The sequence below is a fragment of the Prionailurus viverrinus genome, chromosome B1 (assembly GCF_022837055.1).
Source record: "Prionailurus viverrinus isolate Anna chromosome B1, UM_Priviv_1.0, whole genome shotgun sequence".
Classification (NCBI taxonomy): Eukaryota; Metazoa; Chordata; class Mammalia; order Carnivora; family Felidae; genus Prionailurus; species Prionailurus viverrinus.
In genome coordinates, this window is record NC_062564.1 from 30,839,772 (window position 1) to 30,854,637 (window position 14,866).

Genomic DNA, 14,866 nt, shown 5'->3' on the forward strand with positions numbered 1-14,866 from the left:
TATCTTTCATAAAAAATTAACTGGAAGTGGGTACATGACCTAAATGTAAAACACAAAACTGTGAAACGCCTAGAATGTAGGAGAAAATCTCGTTGACTTTGGGTCTGATGATGACCTTTTACATACAGCACCAAAAGCATAACCCATTAAAGAAAAAAATGACAAGCTGGACTTCATTAAAATTAAAAAAAAAAAAACCTGCTCTGCAAAAGACACTATCGGGAGAATGAAGATACAATCTACAGTCTGGGAAAGAACCTTTGTAAAACACACATCTAGTGAAGTACTAGAACCCACAATAGAAAGAATTTTTAAAACGACAATAAAAAAAACAACCTCGTTTTAACATGGGCAAAGTATATGAACAGATATCTCACCAAAGAAGAGCCACAGATGTTAAATAAGCATATGAAAAGATTTTCGATATCATATATCATTAGGAAATTTCAAACTGACACAACGAAATACTACCACGCACCTATTAGAATGGCTAAACTCCAAGACACTGAGAGCACCAAATGCTGGCAAAGATTTGGAGGAACAAGGACTCTTATTCATTGCTGGTGGAAATGCAAAATGGTATAGCCACTTTGGATGACAGTTTGCTAGTCTCTTACAAAATTAAACATACGATACAATCCGGCAATCACACTACTTGTATTTACTCAAAAGAACTGAGAACTTATGTCACACAAATACCCACACATGTATATTTATAGCCACTCTATTCATAATTGCAAAAATTAGAAGTAACCAAGATGTCCTTCAGTATGTGAATACATAAACTGTGGTACATCCATACAATGCAATGTTCAGTGATTTAAAAAATAAAAAAGGCACTATCAAGCTATAAAAAGACACGGGGGAACCTTAAGTGCACGCTGCTATGTGAAAGAAGCCAGCTGAAAAAGTTGTATGTGCTGTGTGAGTCCAACTGTATTACATTCTGGAAAGGCAGACTGTGAGACAATATACAGATCACTGGCTTCCACAGTTTTAGGGGGAAGAGGGATGAGTAGGTGGAGCACAGGGGATATTTAGGGCAGTGAAACTATTCTGTATAATATTTCGCTGGTAAATGCATGATATTATGCATCTGTCAAAACCCATAGAACCGTACGACACGAAGAAAAAACCCTAATGCAAACAACAGAATTTAGGTAATAGTCATTTATCAAAAAGCTCATCCATTGTAACAAATGTATGTACCACACTAAGGGTAAGATGTTAATAAAAAGGGAAACTGTATACACATGAAGGGGGGGTGGGGGGCAGGGAGAGCTGGTGTATGGAACTCTGGACCATCTTTTTGTAAACCTAAAACTGTTTTCAAAAATAAAGTCTATTTAAAAGATAATGATTAATAAATAAGATCAAGTCTATTAAAAACATATCTCCACTTTCCTCAACGTAATTTCCGTATTTTTATTCAAACTACGTTCATCTTTTGCTTCCTGCCCGCCTTCAAATCTCATTCAGCAAAAGGGAAGTTCATTCAGCAGCAAAAGGAAGATTTTTTTTTTATTTTATTTTGAAGTAATCTCTGCACCCAACGTGGGGCTCGAACTCACAACCCCGAGATCAAGAGTCAGTCCCAGGCTCCTCAGACTGAGCCAGCTAAGTGCCCCAACAAAGATTCTTTTTGATAAAAACAGTTGTCTTCTCTTTAGCTTTAAATACTTCTGCCGTTCCCCACCTCCTTCAGAGAACAATTCTGAACCCTTCACATGAGCCCCCAAGCCCGCCATGGCCTGCTCTCTGTGCTCCCCTCTCAGCTCTTGCCCACAAAACCTACCCAGGGGAAGGGCTGCTGAGCTGCCCACAGCTTCCCAAGTGCACCCGGTCTTCACTCCACTGCCCTCCCTCCTCCCCTACCCTCTGCTCAGAAGAGACCTACTTCTCCTCTGCTCTCGCCTGAAACATCTTTTCCTCCAGGAAGCCATACCAGTTCGAACCAAAATGGGCCCTGACAACCTTCAAGTTTAGAAACAGACTTTTATGGATTTCTAATCGATACGTCTGATAACTCACCTTATGACATCTTGGTAAGAGCCTCAAAAATGCATCCCAGACTCGATTTCAGCTTTAACGGATGAAACGAAAACATCTGAGGGAAAAAAAAAAAAAACAAAAAACCACCACTCAGCCATATGTGTGTGATCAGCTTTCCAAGTGCAAATGTATCTGGGCTGGATATCAGCCTGGATCCCGGTGAGGACTCCCAGGCCCCGATCCCATGTCATAACCAAAACAGAGTTACAGTGACCCCCGGGAAAGTTGACAGGTCATCACAGCTGTTCTGGTGTGGATTCGGGCAGATTACTCTAGGTGATAGTGACTATTACTATACGAATAGCTCTGGAGTATTAAACACGCATTAAAAAATAATCCAGCCGCACATAAAGAGTCACTGAGGCCTGGGAGGGTGAAGGGAAGAGTCAAAGCTAAGGTTAAGGTTTAAATTAAGAACACGCTTAGCCCTCAAGAGTTCAAGCAGGAGAAGAGGCAAACATTTTATCAAACACTGGAGCCTAAAGCAGGAAGAAGAGATGGAAATACTTTTTCTGAACAAATTCATTAAAGTGGCCGGCACGTCTGCTGGAGGTGATGATACCTGCGTCACCTCTAAGTCGCTGGGCCTGCCTTTGTCAAAAACTTGTAGATGGCAGGCTCAGATGTTAATTCTTTGAAACCCGAGTTGAGAGGCAGAGATCCAGACGAAAAATGGAAACGGGAAAGTGGTAACTGAAGAATGTCAGGCAACGTAGGCAACTAGAGAAGGTGATAATAGTCCTCCTCCTCAGTCTCCCCAGGCACGCAGCATGGCCTGAAGCTCCATCAAGTGCAGGGGGGTGGGGGGTGTGCTGACCTCATTGTACAAGAGACCATGCCCACCTGGCCACTCCTACTGATGCCTGGACACAGTCATCTGCCCCCTGCTTTGGACCCTCCAATACCTTTTCTGTACACTCTCTGTAGCACTGATTCACTCATTCATTTATTCTTTCATCATTCTTTCAATAATATAGGGACCAGGCACTATAGATACAGTGATAAACAGAACAGACAACATCCTCGATCTCATTAAGCGCACATTCTAGCTAGAGAGATAGACAAAAATAGACAAACAGACACGTACAAAATACTACCAGGGAGTAGTAAGTACTGTGAAGGAAAACAAACCTAGGGTAAGAGAACAGAGGGTGCTGTTTTAGATACAGTGGCTCAGAAAAGCCTCCTAGGAATAATACGACCATATGTTATTTTCATATGGCAATTCTATTTTTAAATTTTGTTGAGAAGCCGCCATGCCATTTCCACAGCAACTGCACACCATTTTACATTGCTGGAGTTTTGAAGGATCATTCTGGCCGCTGAGTAGAAAATAGATCGTAGGGGGGCAGGAATGGAATCAGGGAACCCAGTGAGGGGCCATTACAGTATTGCAGGCAGTCAGTAAAATGTTGACTAGAATGCCTTGCTGGCCAAGGGGCTTAGAAAACTAACGATGGCACCAATCATGTTGCTGCTGGGCTTGGTATTAGACCATCAACAGGACTACAGTGAGCTCTGGGCATGAGTGGCTGATTCAGTTCACACTCTGCTCAGTCAACAGTCTCCATGGGAACACTGCTGAATTGGCTGGAGACTGAGGTATGACTGAAACCACAACAACATCTCACACGCGAATACCCAGCAAAAGAAAGTGGGAAGCAAGGCAGACACCTCCTTTTGGAAACTGATTTGCAAAGGAAGACAGGAAACTAAGAGCCCTGGAAATGCATCACTAGTTACAGATTCGGCTCTTCCTTTCGCCGTTAACTGTAACTTCAAGGCCAGACTAAAGAATGCAGTTTGTTCTCTTTAAGAAGAAAACTGTCACTTCTTATTTGTGTTTAGGTACAGGAGCCTGGAAGGATTTGGAGATAGACAGAACTGTGATTTCTCAACCTCACGGTTGTTTCTAACAATGTTCAGTTATTTTATTTCTGAGGGAAACCTGCATACATTTCCCTCAGTAGATCTAAATACTCATCAAGATTGTTTGGTTAATGATGACATTTAACGAATGGCTTCCATTTCACCTTTTCAGACTATGATCCACAAATCCTTCCCGAGACCTAAAGAGTTCTTGAACTTTTAAAATGACAGGTATTTCATTTAAAATTACTGACCTAAAACACTTTAGATAATAAGAGGAGGTTATTTATTTTAATACAGTGATCTATTTTAGTCTAAGAGTACAATACGGGCAGTTAGAGGAGTTAAGCCTTGATGAAAAATAAGACCAGTCTAATACCCTGCCAACCAATTAACAGCTTTTCATTTGCAGAGAGTTAATATTCCATACCTCTAGAAGAGTCTTCGAACCAAAACCACAAAATCTTATCACTGGTTGTCTACTGAAATTCACTCTCCTGTTGGATTGTACATAATCCCAGAGGCTCAGTTGAGAGAGGGCGGATGAGGAACTCTCTCAAAAAGGTTACCAATGCATAAATACATAGATTGAGTGGCTGGGGAAAAAACTGGGGAGGACCTATAAGGTTTTTGCAAGCATTTCCTCATCAAAGTATTTGTTTTTTATCATAAAATATTTCCTAACACATTCATATGTTTCCAGACTTGTCAATATAACAATTGCAATAATCATTTGTGTTTCATTGTTTAGTTTACAGAAATTTCCTTACACATTCTCTTGTTTAAAATGGAAAAGACCTCTATGAGGTAGGTGGCCCCATTTTCTAGTGTTAAAAATTTAGGTGTCTTACTTAAATCGCACACCCTTTTTTTTTAATGTTTATTTATTTTAGAGACAGCGAGACAGAAAGTGAGTGGGGGAGGGGAAGAGAGAGAGGGAGACACAGCAAGCAGGCTCCAGGCTCTGAGCTGTCAGCACACAGCCCAACACAGGGCCCACAAGATCATGACCTGAGCTGAAGTCGGACGCTAAACCAACTGAGCCACCCAGGCACCCCAAATGGCACACCTTTTTATCTTAAACATTTGGGGCAACAAGTTACCTCAGAAGATACTTGTATAAATGATTTTGTTTCAGTTTTAGGGACATGGAGAGGAGGATTTTTTTCTTTTAATGAAGACAGTATTTTTATTCAAAGAAAAAGAATCTTAAGAGTGTGCATGTTATAACTTGAGAATGTGGTGCTTAGGCATGCTTTGTGGCTCGAAGGAAAGGCAGCATAGTATAATGGTTTATGCTCAAGTTCAGGTATTAATGGCCCTGGCTGCTGCTCCTGATTCACCTTGTGACCTCAGGGAAGCTCAATAACTGAAGCCTGAGTTTTACTAGCAGGCAATGTGGAAAAAATAGTAGCGCCTCCCTCTCAGGGAAGCTATGGGAACTACTGAATATAATATGGCACATATAATATGGCACCCAGTGGCCGGCACACAGTAGGTACCCCATGAGAAGTGGCCCTTGCGAGGACTCCTGTTCATACCCCAGAACTCCTAAAAGCTAGTGGGATGTGAGGTGACACAGTCCAAATGGAGCCACCAACTTTGAGCTCAGGGGGTCTACTTACTGCCACATGATAGGCACGAGGGGCTTAGAATTCAGAACAGGGCTATGGCAAGGAAGCAGGTTGGCACAGATCGGGGAAATACAGGAAACAGATTTTTCTCTTCCTGGCCTCGTAAAGACTGCTACTGGCAAACACCTTCTTGAACTCATGGAGCACGCCCTACCTGACTGTATCTCTCTGGCTCACCATTAGTGAGATCGTTTTTGAGAAGCAAGTATTTACTCTTTATCCATTCCATTGCCTAACCTATTTTTAGAACTCAAGAACTCTTTGGGGGGTTTTTTAATCAAATTTTATTTTATCATTTTTTTAAATCACTTCTCCTATCCTAAAAGCAAGGTATAACTCATGGTTTATCTTTAATTCTAAGAATTTCAAATTCATCTTACTCTAAAACTTTGATATCTTTTGATGTTTTCTATATACTAGTGGCACTAGAATAGAAGCTGTTTCAGGAACCCACTAAATGTTGATTGAATAAATGAATGCGAGGCATATAAAGCTGTAGGAAAGTTTAAAATGACCAGCTAAGGAATATATGCTGGCCCATGCACTTGAAATGTCCGCTTACGAGGTGTCCATAATGATAAAGTTGTACCGTTAAGAAGAGTGAAAGTGGGGCGCCTGGGTGGCGCAGTCGGTTAAGCGTCCGACTTCAGCCAGGTCACGATCTCGCGGTCCGTGAGTTCGAGCCCCGCATCGGGCTCTGGGCTGATGGCTCAGAGCCTGGAGCCTGCTTCCGATTCTGTGTCTCCCTCTCTCTCTGCCCCTCCCCCATTCATGCTCTGTCTCTCTCTGTCCCAAAAATAAATAAACGTTGAAAAAAATATATTAAAAAAAAAAAAAAAAAAGAAGAGTGAAAGTGGCCCCACAGCAGGTGTGACCTTAGGACTTTTATATATACCCCACCACGCAGAAGTATTTTCTACCTCTCTCTCTTGTACTTTCCCCAACCCCCTCCTCCACTCCCACAGATATCACTGAGAGAGTATACTCGTATCAGGAAAACCAGCGACCTGCCAAAATAATTTTGTTAGGGGAGACTTTCAGGGGTTCTCAAATAGTGCCCTTGTTTGCAAAACTTCTGAACCAATTAAGAAGTAAGCCAAAGGAGAATGGCAGATGGCAGGCCAAAATGTTACATGTACTATTTACTGGTTGTACAGATATCACTAATTGCCCCCAAATCTGCTCTTTTTCTTTGGGATCACATTTCCCAGGCACCCTTACAGCTAGATCACATTACCCACATGGCTCTGTTCTCTACAATGGAATGTGAATGGATGTGCTGTCCCTACTTGCAGCCCAGGCTCATACGACTTCCCATTCATGCTCCTTCATTCTCTTTGCCCTTCTTGTGGGCAAGTATGGAGATACTCGGGGAGATTCTAGAAGGCACATGTTGAGGAGATCAGAACCAGAACGACTGCATGAAGAAGTGCCATCCCACCGACCTGAATACCAGCCATGTGCTGTTAGGAGACAAAGAAATAAACCACTTGTCCTTTGGTCACTAAACGTTTGATGTCTTCTATTACTGTAGCTGAACTTACCTTAGCTAATGAGAAACTGACTTTAAAGACTGTGTCTTTTATCCACGCACAAGTAAATTCGAGCATCAAGCAATCTTTTCCACCCTGAACCTCTGACCAGGGTTTTCCCCATGATCTTCCAACCCTTGCCCCACATGCTGGCAGGAGCCCAGCGGAAATCCTGCCCCAGTGATCCTCACTGGAATTACAAGTAATTCCTCTCTGGATAGCTGCTTCTGGAAAACACTTTTGAATGGTTACTTACAGAAGAACAGAAGGAATAGGATGGGGGAATGGAGATAAAAGGGAACAAACAAGTAAAACAAGAAGGAGTGGGGGGATAAGCTCTTTCGTATTAGCCTGGACTCTAATCCTGATCCATTCCCAGCTCTATTTCTGCTCCACGGACTCAATTTTGGCATCTTGTCCACACGCTCCCCAGCATCCAATCTTGGCTTGCCCTGGAATGATCTTTCCTTTTCCATCTCAGCCCACGCAGCTGGGAATTCTGCAGCAGCAAAAGTCTGCCAAAAACAATAGCCTTCCTAAATGTCCAACAACAAGGGAATTGGTCTATAAATTATGAAGCATCCAGTCAATGGAGTATTATTCAATCATTAAACATGATAAACAGAAAGCCTTTGGAACAACATGGAAACTGGCCCTGAAATAAATGTCACTGAAGTTTTCCTCTCCTAAAAGCAGGCCCTGCAATTGCATATGCAATATGGCAACAACATTAAACAATTGTCCATATGGGAATAAAGCTATGGATTTTTTTTTAAATATATGAAATTTATTGTCAAACTGGTTTCCATACAACACCCAGTGCTCATCCCAAAAGATGCCCTCTTCAATACCCATCACCCATCCTCCCCTCCCTCCCACTCCCCAACAGCCCTCAGTTTGTTCTCATTTTTTAAGAGTCTCTTATGAATAAAGCTATGGATTAAACTTGAAGAAAGAAAAGCAATTGTTGGGTTAGAATAGTGGGATTCAACTATTTTTTTTTATTGTTTAATTACAGCTATTCTATGTCTAAATGATAAGATGTTCAGCCTTTGCCATCCTACTAGGAGAGGAGAGGAGAGGAGAGGAGAGGAGAGGAGAGGAGAGGAGAGGAGAGTCCTCTCACCTCTCCTTGCCTTCAACGGGAATCACTGCAGTGGAGAACAGAGGGTAGCCGGGCAGAGGCTGCAGGAGGCGCCTAACTCCGGACACCCCATGCTCTGCACCGATTCGGAGTCTGAGCACAAGTCCTGCGGTTGCTTCCATATGTCCTTGCTTTATTTTTAAATGTTTCAAGATTGGAAGCATTTTGCATTCTGATGGTGGTGTTGTCTCCCTTGGTAACTCAGACACCCAAATAGAAATACGGTCAGACTCCCTCCCTTCTGATGAGCCCAGTTAATGTGACATTGTTTTATAGGAGTAATGGGAAATCGATGTCCTTAGATCATCTGAACGGATTAACATAACCCTGTTGACAAAACTTGTGAATGTGGGATTTGCATTCCTGTCATAGTTCAAGAAGGTAATGGGGTCAACTTTTAACTGTTTCTGTCACCTTCTTGAAATGTACACAGAGAATGCCTACGTGAAAAGCATTCAGGGGTGCCCGGGTGGCTCAGTTGGTTAAGCATCCAACTCTTGATCTCAGCGCACAGTTCATGAGATCGAGCCCTATGTGGGGCTCTACAATGGCAGCTCAGAGCCTGCTTGGGATTCTCTCTCTCTTTCTCTCTCTCTCTCTCTGTCTCTCTCTCTCTCCCTCCCTCTGTCTTCCCTTCCTCTCTCTTTCAAAATAAATAAATAAGCATTCAGTACCAGTAGGATGCAAATTAATGCACATTGCACATGTTTCTTACTTCAAAATATCTCAAAAAGCTTAATAGTTTATCACTACCCTCCCCGTCTCTATCCCAGTGGCTCTGTCCTCTCAGGTAAGGGAAAAAGGCAATGTATCATTGTCATTCATGCACCAAGCCCTTATCTTGGCTTCCCTAATGTGAAGTCTGTGAGAGGAACCTTCCTGGGAGACGAACTCCTGGCTCCAGGCTTTGCAGAATGCCCATGCAGTTAATGTAACTTCAGACAAGGCACTAAGACAAAGGATCGAGAAACCCATGCTGGGAGCATGTTAGGGCAGAAGAATAGAGAGTGACAGCTGAACAAACCGTAGGTATTCTTGCTCAGGGGGATGAAGACTGAAAAAACTGTAATCAGCCACTGGACGAGATTAATGAATTTTTGCCTGGGGAATCTGACCCTAAAACTCATTTCTCAGTTCAGTGGGGGAAGGAACAAATCCTGGGCAGCTGACAGATGTATGGAACATGCTGTGTGCAGTGCCCACCAAAGAGAGGACTGCCCAGGACAGCAGTCTTCCCTGTGATCTCACACCCAGCGTCTGCTCAAGGCTGGCTAGAGCTGGTCCGGGCACCAGAAAACCACTTAACCCCTTTTCCAATCTCTTATCACTGCCAGCCCTCTTTTCTGATCTTGTCTTGTGTTGCCTATAGTTTCCCAAAGCACTACAGCCTTCTTTTTTTTTTCCTTTTAAAAGTTTATTTATTTTTGAGAGAGATCACGAGTGGGGGAGGGGCAGAGAGAGGTAGACACAGAATCGGGAGCAGGCTCCAGGCTCTGAGCTGTCAGCACAGGGTTCGAACCCACAGACCGCGAGACCATGACCCGAGCTGAAGTCGGACGCTCAACCCACTGAGCCACCCAGGTGCCCAGCGAAGCTTAATTTATAAGTTAGGCACAGTCAGGTATTAACAGTAACTAATAACAAAATAGAACAATTACAATGATGCTCTAGAATAAAAGTTATATGAATGTGGTCTCTCTCAAAATAACGTCCTATGCGGCACTCACCCTACTTGTTGCCGTGGTGTTTGTCGTCAGATGATAAAATGCCCCCACGATGAGAGGAAGCGACCTGAACGCGGTAGGCACTGTGACTTAGGCACTGTGACGTAACCACTGTGACGTAGCCTTCCGCGGCTCTTGACGTTATGACGCTACTGCGTCAAAAGGAGGGGCATCTGCTTCTGGGGGGAGGTTGGCCCATCCTGGGAACGGAAACCGTGCAAAGCAAAACCAAGCTAAAACCCTCCACGAGGGGGGACCGCTGCGTTTGTTCACGGCTCTAGTCCAGTTCCCAGCAAACACAAGCATCCGGTAAGGACATACTGAGAACTCAACGTCCTCCAGCATTCTTTAAACGTTATCTTGGGGCGCCTGGGTGGCGCAGTCGGTTAAGCGTCCGACTTCAGCCAGGTCACGATCTCGCAGTCCGTGAGTTCGAGCCCCGCGTCAGGCTCTGGGCTGATGGCTCAGAGCCTGGAGCCTATTTCTGATTCTGTGTCTCCCTCTCTCTCTGCCCCTCCCCGGTTCATGCTCTGTCTCCCGCTGTCCCAAAAATAAATAAACGTTGAAAAAAAAAATTTAAAAAAAAAAAAACGTTATCTTTAAAACGTTCTTCCCAGAGATGCCCGACTCCTGCAACCTCCTGGAAGCAACCGCAGGTGGGAGAGAGGCGGAGCTATGAAGTTATTCTGCACAAGAAATAATCTTGTTTTTTATGTTGATTTATTTTTGAGAGAGAGAGAGAGAGAGAGAGAGAGAGAGAGACAGAATCCGAAGCAGGCTCCAGGCTCCGAGCTGTTGGCACAGAGTCCACCGCGGGGCTCAAACCCACAAACCCTGAGATCATGACCTGAGCCAAAGTGGGACGCTAAGCCGATCGAGCCACCCGGGCGCCCAAGAAATCATCTTTTTAATTACCCTCTGCGATGGTCCTGATTCTCGGTGGCATGCTGTGGGGTTTGAGCAGCAAACACAGGACATGGTGGCATTTTGGAGGGGTAAACCCAGCTAGGAGGCTCCAGCGTGTGATGCGGAGCCTGACACCGAATCAAATAACAGCTGGTGTTACTAAATCTGAACGTCCCCATGCCAAGCAAAGATGGAGGCGCTCACTACCCGCTACAATGAGCTGGGAAGATTTAACAGGAGCCCCAAGCTGCTTTCTGCACGTGACCGTCACACCCCCTTAACTTAACTTTTTTTTTCCCCTCATTGAAATGGAAAATTCTTATCTTGTACTTGGAAATGCGGCATTTTCTTCGGAATTCATTAAGATTTTGTAGTGATACTAATTCTGGTTTACGATTTATGAATCTAATTAGGAAAAGCTTCTTCCTGCCTTTCATGTTGAGTTAATGAAATGAAATGTCAAAACGCACACTGAGAAATTCTTTAAATCCTCCAGTTAACTTCTGTCACCATACATAGTTACAAAGTTTTTTTTTCTTGTGATGAGAACTTTAAATATCTACCTCTTAGGAATTTTCAAATACACAATACAGTATCATTCACTATAGTCATCGTGCAGTACATTACATTCTCATGATTTATTTCTTTTATAACAAAAAAAAAATTCCTCTAATCAAACCCTGATTTCACCAAAGAAATGTTGCTAAGATAATTAGAAATTTAGAAATGAGAATTAACACCATGAATTTTGCCTCTTTTCAGGATGCAATGCTTTTGCTGTATTTGTGAGTTAAATTCAAGCAAGCTCTTACCAAGAAAGCAAGCTGTGTCAGTATAGAGGCTGGACAAAGAAGAAAGTAATGAGCTATGAAAAAGTCCTGGTATGTCAAAAGTAAGAGGTCTTAAAATTCACTGGTAGACCTTGAAGCCTGTTTCTGTTTCCAGCAGATGATTATCAATATTTTAAAATTCAACTGAAGTGAAGATTGCAGAACTCAAAAGAGCCAATAAAATCTGGGCAATTAAAGGAAAAAAGCCCAGGCTTCAGAAGTTTACAAATTTGGCCTCACTAGTAGGGTGACCCAACTGCCCTGGTTTGCATGGAACCGAGGGAGGGCTTTCTCAGGACCCAGGATTTTGGTGCTAAATCCAGGGCAATCTCAGCAGACTGGGATAGCTGGTCACCTACTTTCTAGTTCTGGAAGTTCCTAGCTGAAAAACTTCATTCCAATTACTTCCCCCAACTACACTTTCCTCCCCTCTAAAATGGAAATAATGGGTTGTTTTGAAAATTTTAAATATAAGTATAATTTCTGGGACATTTAAATGAGACTTGGCACTCCATCTTGCTGATAGACATTTTCAGCAAGAAGACCAAAATTTCACCCAAACCTTATATTGAATCTTTTATCAATTGAACAAGGAATTTTGTATTATTTTACTACATTCTTTTTCATGTAGCCAAGTATACACTAAACATTTCAAAATGTTTTTCAGTTTGAAATTATAAATTCTGTCTAATGTTTAGAATCTGAATATAGTCATGGATTTCTTTTAAAATTCTTTCCAAAATTGATTTTATATTGATTTCAGAGAAGAGAAAATGTTCCCTCTTTCTGCATGCATATTCTGAGAACTCATTAAAAAGCCTGAAGCAGGCTAATATAGGAACGAACATTCACCATCTTTGATCATAGTAAACTACAGACAAATCTAGATTGATGTCAATATATAAAGACTGTGATGGGGCAGGGAGCAGGACTGTGGGCCACCAACAGTTCTGTCACATGCATGTCTGACTCGTAAACAAAGCAAATCCTTGGGGTCAGTGTGAGAGGTGTTGAGAGGTAGGTCCAGTTCAGAAAGGAAATTTCAAGAATTGCATAAAGGTACTTCAGGAATTGGCTGCAGTCCTAATAAGGAACTGGAGCGGGAATCAGAAGAAACACGATGTTCTTGAGACAAGGTAGTCAGGAGGGAGCAGGCTGTTACTATGACAGCAGGTTGGGACAGGCCAGGGACTAACATCATGGGATCAGGTGGCTACTGAAATCTGACATTTTCAAAAGACTTTCTTTAAAACCAAACTTAGTTATTTTTAATCAATTAATCAATTTATGGGAGGCCTTTTCCGTCCCATGTCTACTATTTTTTAAAAAATTTTTGTGTGGGGTGCACCTGGGTGGCTCAGTCGGTTAAGCATCCAACTTCAGCTCAAGTCATGAGCTTGCAGTTTGTGAGTCTGAGCTCTGCATCAGGCTCTGTGCTGACAGCTCAGAGCCTGGAGCCTGCTTCGGATTCTGTGTCTCCCTTGCTCTCTGCCCTTCCCCCGCTCATGCTCTGTCTCTCTCTCAAAAATAAATAAACATTTAAAAAAATCAATAATAAAAAAATAATACAATAAAATTTTTGTGTGTGGAAGAATATGTGCTTCCTAACCAACCTCCTTCCCATGCATGTGGGAAAACAAGCTGAATGAAGAAGAAAGTTCTAAGCAACTTCTTCCACCATAATTCATACCTGATATAGAAAGCATGAAGATGATTCATAAGAGAGGGCAGATTTTTTTTTTTAATTTTTTTTTTCAACGTTTATTTATTTTTGGGACAGAGAGAGACAGAGCATGAACGGGGGAGGGGCAGAGAGAGAGGGAGACACAGAATCGGAAACAGGCTCCAGGCTCTGAGCCATCAGCCCAGAGCCCGACGCGGGGCTCGAACTCACAGACTGCGAGATCGTGACCTGAGCCGAAGTCGGACGCTTAACCGACTGCGCCACCCAGGCGCCCCCAAAGAGGGCAGATTTTTTTTTAAGTTGTATTCTGGTAATAAAATTACAAGTGATCCGGGGCGCCTGGGTGGCTCAGTCGGTTAAGCGTCCGACTTCGGCTCAGGTCACGATCTCGCAGTCTGTGAGTTCGAGCCCCGCGTCGGGCTCTGGGCTGATGGCTCAGAGCCTGGAGCCTGTTTCCGATTCTGTGTCTCCCTCTCTCTCTGCCCCTCCCCCGTTCATGCTCTGTCTCTCTCTGTCTCAAAAATAAATAAACGTTAAAAAAAAAAAAATTACAAGTGATCCCAATAAGAAACAAAGAGAGGGCAGAGCTAAAGAGACCAATGTCCTTCAATAGTGAAGTCACTACAAAGTCACATTTCAGGAGGCAAGGGCAAAAGAGAAGGGTCAGCGGGAGATATCATACAGAGGAAAAAGAGAGAAGGAATTGGTTTGAATCTCTAAAAATGATGTTAAAATACTGAAAACTTTCAAAGAGCTGAAAAATGTCGAGCATGCTAAGAGAGCAAACAAACGTTTTTTGTTATATTAAAAGTAAATAGGTTAACAAGAAATTTATTTATCAGCTGCCTGGTCTACTGATGTAGTATTAACAGATGATGGTAAGATAGAAAGGAGCTCAAGGTGGATTTTACATTAGACTACGTCATCAGCAAGCTTGATTTTTATTCTGGAAAGGGTAGGATAAATATTGATAGATGGGTAAGGTATAATAAAGCAGCACCTGGCATCTTTGAAGTGGTCTGGTTCCCTGAGTGTAAAAAACACATATTGTGGTGTGTGTTCCTTAAGAATTTGTAGTACTTTGTGGAATTACGGAGACTGGATAAATATGTTCCTGCTTATCTAAAAACAGATGCAGATGGAGCTTGTCATTTATGGACTAGTGAGCTTGACATGAAATCGAGGCAAATTTCTGGGGTAGAATATTAACAGGTTGAGTTGTGAGCACATACAAGGGGATGTGGAGAATACTAGAAGATCCCACGGGACCCATCAAGAACAAATCATGCCCAACTGATTTCTCTCTCTCTCTCTCTCTCTCTCTCCCTCTCTCTCTCTCGCTCTCTCGCTCTCTCTCTCTCTCTCTCTCTCACACACACACACACACACACACACACACACACAGACTAGATTAGTTGGTGAAATAAATGCTTCAGATGAATCTGAATTGCAAGAAAGCCTTGCACAAGGTCTCATGATATCCTTGTAGAA

The 14,866-nt window shown here is 42.7% G+C and overlaps 2 long non-coding RNA genes across 6 annotated transcripts in view; one reads left to right on the forward strand and one right to left on the reverse strand.

Annotated features, from left to right (window-relative positions):
• Nucleotides 1–10,042, reverse strand: part of LOC125163315 (uncharacterized) — a 215,990-nt gene extending 205,948 nt beyond the window's left edge. For all 5 annotated transcript variants that reach the window (XR_007151403.1, XR_007151402.1, XR_007151399.1 and 2 more), the window contains exons 1-2: nucleotides 9,959–10,042; nucleotides 2,032–2,107 (exon numbers count right to left, since the gene is read on the reverse strand). This is a non-coding gene — a long non-coding RNA (uncharacterized LOC125163315). The remainder of the gene's footprint in view (nucleotides 1–2,031; nucleotides 2,108–9,958) is intronic.
• A 92-nt stretch (nucleotides 10,043–10,134) lies between these two features.
• The window catches only part of LOC125164323 (uncharacterized), a 55,759-nt gene continuing 51,027 nt past the window's right edge, over nucleotides 10,135–14,866 (forward strand). The window contains exons 1-2 of the long non-coding RNA XR_007151721.1: nucleotides 10,135–10,264; nucleotides 11,624–11,742. This is a non-coding gene — a long non-coding RNA (uncharacterized LOC125164323). The remainder of the gene's footprint in view (nucleotides 10,265–11,623; nucleotides 11,743–14,866) is intronic.